The sequence below is a fragment of the Salvelinus sp. IW2-2015 genome, unplaced genomic scaffold (assembly GCF_002910315.2).
Source record: "Salvelinus sp. IW2-2015 unplaced genomic scaffold, ASM291031v2 Un_scaffold915, whole genome shotgun sequence".
Taxonomy (NCBI): Eukaryota; Metazoa; Chordata; class Actinopteri; order Salmoniformes; family Salmonidae; genus Salvelinus; species Salvelinus sp. IW2-2015.
Window position 1 is genome coordinate 470,195 of NW_019942645.1, and position 10,376 is coordinate 480,570.

At 42.7% G+C, this 10,376-nt stretch overlaps 1 long non-coding RNA gene across 1 annotated transcript in view; it reads left to right on the forward strand.

The window, feature by feature from the left end:
• Window positions 1–8,955: 8,955 nt before the first annotated feature.
• LOC112069143 (uncharacterized) overlaps window positions 8,956–10,376 on the forward strand; it is an 18,988-nt gene continuing 17,567 nt past the window's right edge. Inside the window, exon 1 of the long non-coding RNA XR_002893683.2 lies at window positions 8,956–9,057. This is a non-coding gene — a long non-coding RNA (uncharacterized lncRNA). The remainder of the gene's footprint in view (window positions 9,058–10,376) is intronic.

Below are 10,376 nucleotides of genomic sequence, written 5' to 3' on the forward strand. Positions count from 1 at the left end.
CACACTCACAGGCCTCTGACACACGGGAAGAAGGAGATGTTTGTGTGAAAAGGCCCTACAGACACTCAGAGAATGGAGAATGGTCACACACACACCTTAGCTAGCTGGGTGCAGGATGTTCTAGGAGTATGACATTCCATGACGTCACAGGAAGACCCCTGCCCTTTAGCACCTCTGTCTCCTGTAGAATATTTGAGTAATAAAGATATGTTCAGATTTGTATTCTTATAATCGAAAAATTACAAATCTACATTGTAGAATAATAGTGAAGACATCAAAACTATGAAATAACACATATGGAATCATGTAGTAACCATAAGTGTTAAACAAATTAAAATATATTTTAGATTTTAGATTCTTCAAAGTAGCCACCCTTTGCCTTGATGACAGCTTTGCACACTCTTGGCATTCTCTCTTTGGCTCAAACTCGTTAAGAAAGAAAGAAATTCCAAAAATCTATTTTTAACAAGGCACACCTGTTAATTGAAATGCATTCCAGGTGACTACCTCATGAAGCTGGTTGAGAGAATGCCAAGAGTGTGCAAAGCTGTCATGAAGGCTAAGGGTGGCTACTTTGAAGAATCTCAAATATAAAATATATTTTAATTTTTTAACACTTTTTTGGTTACAACATGATTCCATATGTGTTATTTCATAGTTTTAATGTCTTCACTATTATTCTACAATGTAGAAAATAGTACAAATAAAGAAAAACCCTTGAATGAGTAGGTGTTCTAAAACTTTTGACTGATACTGTATGTATGTGTGTGTGTGTGTATATATATATATATATATATATATATATATACACATTAAAATAAAAAACACAGTCATGGTAAGCACAAGTAAAACATTACAAATCACACAGAAAAACAGTTGCGTTCCTCTACAAATACAGTGCAATTGTAGAGTAAAAGGGTCTGAATACTTATGTAAATGTGGTATTTTATTTTTCTATAGTTTTTTTGGCGCTATCATCAAGTTTTGTCAGGCTGATGGAATCAAAGAAGGCTGAAACATCAGAACTAGAAGCATCGGATTTGGAAGAATATAACTCTGGGTAAAATTCTGTGAATCAGTTTCTCTCTTTAGGGTCTGTCAGAAAGGTGCCCACCCCCAACCAGGTTTTATTGGCASCCTTTAGTTGTCTAGGAAGCAACCTTTCTGATTTTTTACTTCAAATTGTTTTTGTTGCAGCTTTAAAAGGAGGACKTGAGAACCAAGAATAGAATTGTATTCATATTTTAATTTCAAAATATTGTTGTAGTCAACCTGAGAGTGTGAAGTTCTGTATGTTTCCTCCCGAGCTGGGAAGGTTTTCTATCTCCTCCAGTCACATGCGATTCCCTTTTGTTATGGCAGACTCATATAATATGACCTCTCATAAACACTTTAAAAGGTTCCCAGAGTGTAGAATCAGATACCACTCCCGTGTCTTGAGGAAACTAATTCAACTTGGTTGTCATGCAGTCAATGAATGCTTGGTCTGTAAGCAAAGAGTGGTTCATACAACAACTGTAATTCTGTTTTGGTAAAGAAAGATTGAGGGACAATCTTAAACTGTAGTCACTTATTTAGGTTGCTATGGTTTTTCGAATTAAGCACATTGGGTATCCGTTTAGAATCTATTAGGGAGTAGGAGACTCTGGAATAAGACTTGTGAACATGAGAGTAGAATGAGTTGTCTTTGTCTGTGGGATGTTTCAGTCCACAGATGTCCTCTAGATTCCTGTGGGATGTTTCAGTCCACAGATGTCCTCTAGATTCCTGTGGGATGTTTCAGTCCACAGATGTCCACTAGATTCCTGTGGGATGTTCTCAGTCCACAGATGTCCTCTAGATTCCTGTGGGATGTTTTCAGTCCACAGATGTCCTCTAGATTCCTGTGGGATGTTTCAGTCTCCAGATGTCCACTAGATTCCTGTGGATGGTTTCAGTCCAGTGTCCCTAGATTCTTGCGGATGTTCAGTTCCAATGTCCACTAGATTCCTGTGGGATGTTTTCAGTCCACAGATGTCCTCTAGATTCCTGTGGGATGTTTCAGTCCACAGATGTCCACTAGATTCCTGTGGGATGTTTCAGTCTCCAGATGTCCACTGAGATCCTTCCCCGCTCGCTTTATCTCAGTTCTCCACGAGAGTGGGGTCCCCTACGGCGCCTTACCTATGTGGGAAGTTTCAGTGATCTTCATTGAGTGCGACACCCTCCGCAGTCTGCCCATGACTGGGCGATGAGGCTCCGCTCTCCAGCATAAGATACCTTTGCTAGTGACATTGCCTGTGGGAAACCTGTTCTCTTTCCCGCATCTTCTCCCAGGATGATCTTATCCTCAGCCCTTCTCTCCGCTGCGTATGATAAATTGTCCTTATATGTCGCGACAGAGTGTCCACGTCTCTCGGATGTGCACTGTGCGCGGCATGTGTATCTCGTCTCAACGAGAGAGGAGTGGAATATCCACTCCAGGACCGATATCCTGCCCATTCGTGGAGGGTTGCCGTCTTCCAGATGTCCTCTACGTCCTGTGGGAGTTGCCGTCTCCAGATGTCCACTAGTCCTGTGGATGTTTCAGTCTCCAGATCGTCCCTCTAGATTCCTGTGGGATGTTCAGTCTCCAGATGTCCTCTAGATTCCTGTGGGATGTTTCAGTCCAAGATTCCTCGTAGATTCCTGTGGATGTTTTGCGTTCTCCAGATGTCCACTAGATTCCTGTGGGATGTTCAGCTCCAGATGTCCTCTAAGATTCCTGTGGGATGTTTCAGTTCCCAGATGTCCACTAGATTCCTGTGGATGTTTCAGTCTCCAAGATGTCCTCTAGATTCCTGTGGGATGTTTCAGTCCCAGATGTCCACTAGATTCCTGTGGGATGTTCAGTCTCCAGATGCTCCTAGATTCCTGTGGATGTTTCAGTCCACAGATGTCCACTAGATTCCTGTGGGATGTTCAGTCCACAGATGTCCATAGATTCCTGTGGGATGTTTCTCAGTCCACATGTCCACTAGATTCCTGTGGATGTTTTCAGTCCACAGATGGTCCACTAGATTCCTGTGGGATGTTTTCAGTCCCCAGATGTCCACTTAGATTCCTGTGGGATGTTTCAGTCTCACAGATGTGCCACTAGATTTCCTGTGGGATGTTTGCAGTCTCCAGATGTTCCACTAGATTCCTGATTTGATTTAGATTATTTTAAAACCCTGGAACAGACGGTGATATTTGGTGGAGTTTTGGTTTAGGACATGTTTGTTCAAGATAACGGTCAAGTTAACCAATTAAAACCGCCTTCGATTATTAGATTAGTGGTACTAAGATTTGGGAGTAAATCAAAAACATTACGAAACAAATATGGGTCATTAATATTTTGGGCCAATAGAGTGGCAGGGAAAGAGTTCACGTTCCCTGGTACTATGATGTATCGTGTGGGTCTGTAGACAAGGACGAGAGTTGAAAAGGGATGTTTTTACCAAAGAGAATAGCAACACCTTTAGCCATGGAAGAGAAGGGTGAATTCCAGATGCCGCAGCTCGGTGGCTTTCGTYTGCGTTTCTTGCAGGAAAATGATGTCATCACCAAGTGATTTCAAATGCTTAAAATGTGACCCGACCGCCTTGATTCGGGTCTTATTGTAGCAACATTTGAAATAGTGTTTTTTACGTTGGATAAAAGCAGAGACACAGAGTTACAACATGTCAGATCATACACTGCATTTGAGGAACAATGGGAAAGTCATTCTGCTTTGAAAATGGCCTTTGAATGTTTTGGTACCTGCTGGAGAGCTCTCATTTGTCTACAGCCATTCAGCATCGTTCACACCCTCTTAAGCTTTAGCTCCACCCATCTCTTTAAGGGTTGATCCGAGCGTTCTGTCCTAACAGCAGCAGTCAAGCACCCAAGCTAACTGGCTAACAGTTGTCGCAGTGACATTCTATTGAAATGGACACTTGCATATTGGAGTCTTTTGTTAAGACATGTAGCTAGCTAGCTAAATAATGAACCATAATCTCAACTCATGACGTTACTACCCTGCATGAATCTGCAGGTAGCTAACCAACCAGGTTCAACGTTAGCTTGCTACCATTAGGCTATAACTAGCAAAGCAAATGGCTCGGAGATACGAATAATAAGATCATACACGTAACGTTAGCTAGCAAGCCATCCAGCTAACGCTAGCTAGCTAGCTAACAGTACACTTTAAATTGAAATGAAAAGACTTTATGTCAAAATTAGAAACATGTAATATCTGACAATCTAGCTAGCTAGACTATCTTACCCATATACATCATGGTTGGACACTTCTCCCTGCCATGGTTCCCTTAGTTTGAAGATGTAATCCGGAGACAGGTGTGTTCTCCATCTCTTTAGCTATCAGACTCTAATTCCACTGATTTCAGAACTCGGTCCTCCAGAAAGTGGAGAGCAACACTTATGCAGTTCTATGGGAGTTATAGTGGTGCTATGTTTAGTTCTGATGCATCATGGGAGCCATAGTGGTGCTATGTTTAGTTCGAAGCAGCATGGGAGCCATAGTGGTGCTATGTTTAGTTTCTGAGCATCATGGGAGCCATAAGTGGTGCTTGTTTAGTTCTGATGCATCATGGGAGCCCATAGTGTGCGTGTGTTTAGTTCTGATGCATCATGGGAGCCATAGTGGTGCTGTGTTTAGTTCTGGAGCATCATGGGAGCCATAGTGGTGCTGTGTTTTAGTTCTGATGCATCATGGGAGCCATAGTGGTGCTGTGTTTAGTTCTCTGATTGGCATCATGGGAGCCATAGTGGTGCGTATGTTAGTTGTTGAAGCATCATGGGAGCCATAGTGGTGCTATGTTTAGTGTTCTGATGCATCATGGGAGCCATAGTGGGTGCTATGTTTAGTTCTGATGCATCATGGGAAGCCATAGTGGTGCTATGTTTAGTTCTGATGCATCATGGGAGCCATATGGGTGGCTATGTTTAGTTCTGACTGGGCATCATGGAGCCATAGTGGTGCTATGTTTAGTTCTGATGCATCATGGGAGCCATAGTGGTGCTATGTTTAGTTTCTGATGACATCATGGGAGCCATAGGTGGTGCTATGTTTAGTTCTGATGCATCATGGGAGCCATAGTGGTGCTGATGTTTAGTTCTGATGCATCATGGGAGCCATAGTGGTGCTATGTTTAGTCTTGATGCATCATGGGGAGCCATAGTGCTGCTATGTTTAGTCTGATGCATCATGGAGCCATATGGTGGCTATGTTTAGGTTCTGGATGCATCATGGGAGGCCATAGTGGTGGCTATGTTTTAGTTCTGATGCATCATGGGAGCCATAGGTGGTGCTATGTTTTTAGTTCTGATGCATCATGGGAGCCATAAGTGGTGCTAGTGTTTAGTTCTGATGCTCATGGGACATAGTAGTGCTATGTTTGTTCTGAATCCAGATTGGATTAACATCAAGAACACCATTTACAGTTAGAAAATACGCGGAGACAAGGGATGTCTGAGAGTCCCAGAAGAATAGGTGGTGCTATGCTTTAAGTTCTGATGCATCATGGGAGCCATAGTGGGTGCTATTGTTTAGTTTGGTTTTCTGGGTCGCGTGAAAGAGGCATGTTTTATCAATGGATAATGTAAAGTGCCAAAACAGGGTCTGGTATGCACAGCTAGTAGAAAAATGCAGAACAGTAGAGACAATAATATGGACCATTAAGGTATGACTAGCGCGAATCATTTTTTAACATGTCCCTTTCACCATTTATACCAGGTTCAGGAGTTTTTCGATTTTGGTATCCTCTAATCTGATAATTAATTAGCAAAAAGCACCACTAGCCAAATACTTATGGGGACGGTTAGCTCAGGATAAGGTCAATCAACGAGGAGTTTGATAGTTTTTGTTTTAAAGTAATTCGGAGTGGGTTTCATTATCAGCTGAAGCTCAATTGAACTCAAGACTAGTATTTCTTAAATTGGGATATGAGCATGTCGTAAGCCCAATCAAATGTAGATCTACACAACCAGTTCAGGCAATACCGAGAAATGGTTTTTAATAATCAGAACACTATTACGACAGGCATTTGGTTATTGGCGTGTAGGCTAGGTTATGGCGCGCCGTATCAGTTAGGCTTAAAGTTTTAGGCTTATGCACTAATGCAGGTTAATGCAGGTAGCGTCAGGTATGCAGGCAGTTCAGATCATGATGCGTCAGATGTAAGCCCCAAAAAAAAATAGATAATATGAAAGAAAATAAATCTTTAAATGTAGTCTATAGATTATATAAATTCCAGAGAAATATACATTTCTTTTATGTATATAGTGTATTTTTTCTCTCCTTCTATCCAACCCACGCCGTCCTTCATCCACTACAATATTTCATGACCGCTTAATGCCGCCCACGCACCTGCGGATAAACCGCCAGGGGAGCTCGTGGGTTATGCAGTTAACCTGCGCAGATCACTATATAGACCACTGTAGCAGTAAAGGATAGACCATGGCTGTATAGAAGCAAACTAGACTCCTACCTGGGATTCGAGGCTGCTATAAACCTGTATCATCTCTAGAACAACCTACCTGGGATTGCAGGCTGTATACCCTGTACATCTCTATGACAACCTACCGGGGATTCAGGCTTTGCTATAACATCTCTATGACAACCCTACCTGGGATTCAGACTAGTATATTATCATCTCTATGACAACTACCGGGATTCAGGCTGCTATAGGACATCTCTATGACAACCCTACCTGGGATTCGCAGCCTGTTATAAGATCATCTCTATGACAACCCTACCTGGGATTCAGGCTGCTATAATAGTACATCTCTATGACAACCCTACCTGGGATTCAGCCTAGTTTATAATATCTCTATGACAACCCTACCTGGGATTCAGCCTGTCTATAACACCTGTTATATCTCTATGACAACCCTACCTGGGATTCAGCTGCTTGATAACAACATCTCTATGACAACCCTGCTGGATTCAGCCTGTTATAACATCTCTATGACAACCCTACCTGGGATTACCAAGCCTTGTATACACATCTCTATGACAACCCTACCTGGGATTCAGGCTGCTATAACACCTGTTATAACATCTCTATGACAACCCTACTGGGATTCAGGCTGCTATAACACCTGTTATAACATCTCTATGACAACCCTACTGGGATTCAGGGCTGTCTATCGTATCATCTCTATGACAACCTACCTGGGATTCAGGCTGCTATACGACCCTGTTATACATCTCTATGACAACCCTACCTGGGAATTCAGGCTGTTATTCTCTATGACAACCTACCTGGATTTCAGTGTGCTATAGAACACCTGTTATAATCATCTCTATGACAACCCTACTGGGATTCAGGCTGCTATTAACACTGTTATAGACATTCTCTATGACAACCCTACCTGGGATTCAGGGCTGCTATAAACACCTGTTATATATCTTTCTATGACAACCCTACCTGGGATTCAGGTTGCTATAACACCTGTTATAACATCTCTATGAAACCCTACTGGGATTCAGGTGCTATAACACCTGTTTATATCATCTCTATGACAACCTAGTGGGATCAGGCTGCTATAACACTGTTATAACATCTCTATGACAACCTACTGGGATTGTTAGGCTGCTATAACACCTGTTATATCATCTCTTATGACAACCCTAGCCTGGTCTATAGCAGGGTGTACTCTATGCTAATACTGTATAGACTGGAGGTTTTTATAAAGGATGCTCTTATTTCTTACTGCGCACAATGCCTCACACCTGATCCCTTCTTATTCTCATTAGAGCTGAGTCACAGGAGGAAAGCCGCAATCAGGCGCAGCTAGGATCTGGTTCAGCTTGTCAGAGATTGGCGCTGAGAGAGAAAGGTGGGGCTAAAAATGGACCAATTTGAATCTACCACATATTTTCAAAAAAGTAGGCAGCACTGGATTTTTGAATGTGCACTTGTGGGACTATTTCTATTTGATTCATATTGTACCGGGGCGAACTAACCGGCTCGTGTATGTGGAAGTATTTGAAGTATGTATTGGACGAGATGTGATTGTTGCTGTCAGATGTTTTCTTTTCTCAGTCGTGTTAAGGTCTTCTACCCCCCCGATCTGTGATGAGGTTGCTGTTGCAACCAATGCTCTGTATTTTCCTAACTACCATCAGCTCAACGATTAAACTGTTTACAACTTGGGGTGTTTTCCTGTGTAAATCAAATCAACTTGTTTTGGTCTCATACACAGATTTGCAGATGTTTTCACAGGGTGGCAGTGGAAATGCTTGTGTTCCTAGCTCCAACAGTACAGTAATATCTAACTAAATGCTTGTGTTCCTAGCTCCAACAGTGCAGTAATATCTAGCAATACAAAACAATACATACGTCATCGCAAAAAGTTCAAAGTTCTGCTCTGAGAGAAAGGAGTGTGTGTGTGTGTGTGTGTGTGTGTGTGTGTGTCTGAGGAAGGGAGGATGTGCTTGGTTTGTAGATGCAGTTCTCTTCATTTAAACGTTTCCACTTCATCAAGCTAGAGCCCTTTTCTGAAAGAGAGGATAAAGACGGAGAGAGGGGACAGAGAAAGGGAGAGGGTGGAGAGAGAGAGAGGAGGGTGGTGTTGCTGGGAGGGAAGGAAAGGGTAGAGAGAGAGGAGAGTACTTCTCTTTCTCGAGGGAGGGAGGTGTGTGTGTATGTCTGTCTGTCACAACCTGGCCGTCTGTCAGACAGTCTCACAAAATGGCCCATCAAGAGCCCCGCTGATTAAATCAAGACTTCCATAACAATTCCCATTATCACCTGCATCATATACAACAGAGACACATCCCCGACTCCGATATGACAGACACATGGGCCCCGGTGCGCAAGCTGTAATCATCGACGTCAGGGCCTCTCCATCTGTCTCGGCGTCCTCATGAATATTCGGTGTCTGGGGTGGTGACGCCGGGCCCCTCCCCGGTGCGGAGAGTTTTGTAACAGGGTCACGTTGCGCTGCGGCACTGAACGAACAGACCTCCAAGCAGCAGCAGTCTACTCTCCTCTACACGGAAGACAACACCTGCCCTTAACGTATTTAACTAGATAACTACAATATTATCAGGTAAGACACCCTCCTCTTTGTGATATTCCACTAACATGACATTTTTCTGTACTGTCATTTAGATGAGAAACGTGTTAATTTGGCCAGTCAGCTGAACAGTTCTGTCAAATAAAGCTTATGGACGTGACTTAACTTAGCTAGCCAAATGTCTTGTCGGTATTTGTGGACATATATGTTGATATATATTTTTGTAACGAGAGAAACTATGAATTATACAGTAGCTTTGTGTAGCTGATAGGTTGTTATTGCCTTCGCAGTGGGAGGTGAGGGAGCTGCCAGACAGACAGACAGACAGACAGAGAGAGACAGAGAGATAGAGAGATAACGTTAGTTGCAGCAGTTTATCCGTCTGGATCTGAACTAGGAGCAGCAGTTACTTTGTCTCACGACGTAGACATTTCAGTGAGTTAATTAGTATTTTCTGTTTAAATGCATCTAAATGACGACGTTGCGGGACGAAGCTAGGGCAGCAGTAGTCTAGCTAGCTAAAGATGAAGTTGTGGCCGCCTGTTGCAGACAGACGAGGAGAGAGCGGTTAGCTAGGACAGAGACGCTTATTACGGACTAATAACGGGTTTAACGACACCTGAACACTGACAATGGCAAACTCTTTTCATAGCACCGTCTTATTGTCGATATTTACTGAAAACTACGGGAAACAAGGAGTTGATGTGGTAAATAGGCAGAGGACAGTCCTTAATGTGGGGGGGGGGTCTGCTCCAGAGCACTACGCATCTCTCTCCTCCTCTCCTCACTACCCTCTCCTCCTCTCCTCACTACCCTCTCCTCCCCCCTCTCCTCACTCAAGATATATCGCAGACTTACGCAGACTATACGCAGACTATATCAGAACTATAGTCAGACAGAGCCTATACGCAGACTACTGATACTCGAGACTTACTAGTATTACGCAGACTATATCGAGACTATACTGCATAAGACTATACTAGTTTCAGACCTATAGCTCAGACTATTAAGTCAGACTATACGCAGACTATACTCGAGACTATACTAGACTATTATCAGACTATACGCAGAACTGATTGGCAGACTTACTCACGACAGATATTATCCAGAAACCTTATAACGCAGACTATAGCCCAGACTATACGCAGACTATTTATCAGACTATATAGGCTATATCTTCAGCTATAGGGCAGACTTCAGATAAGCAGACATGAACTATGGCGAATATCGCAGACTATTAACTTACTCAGGCTATTATTCAGACTATACTCAGCGCTATAGGCAGATCTATACTCAGAATACTAGATAATACGCAGACTATCAGCTATCATAGACTAATAGGACGAATATAA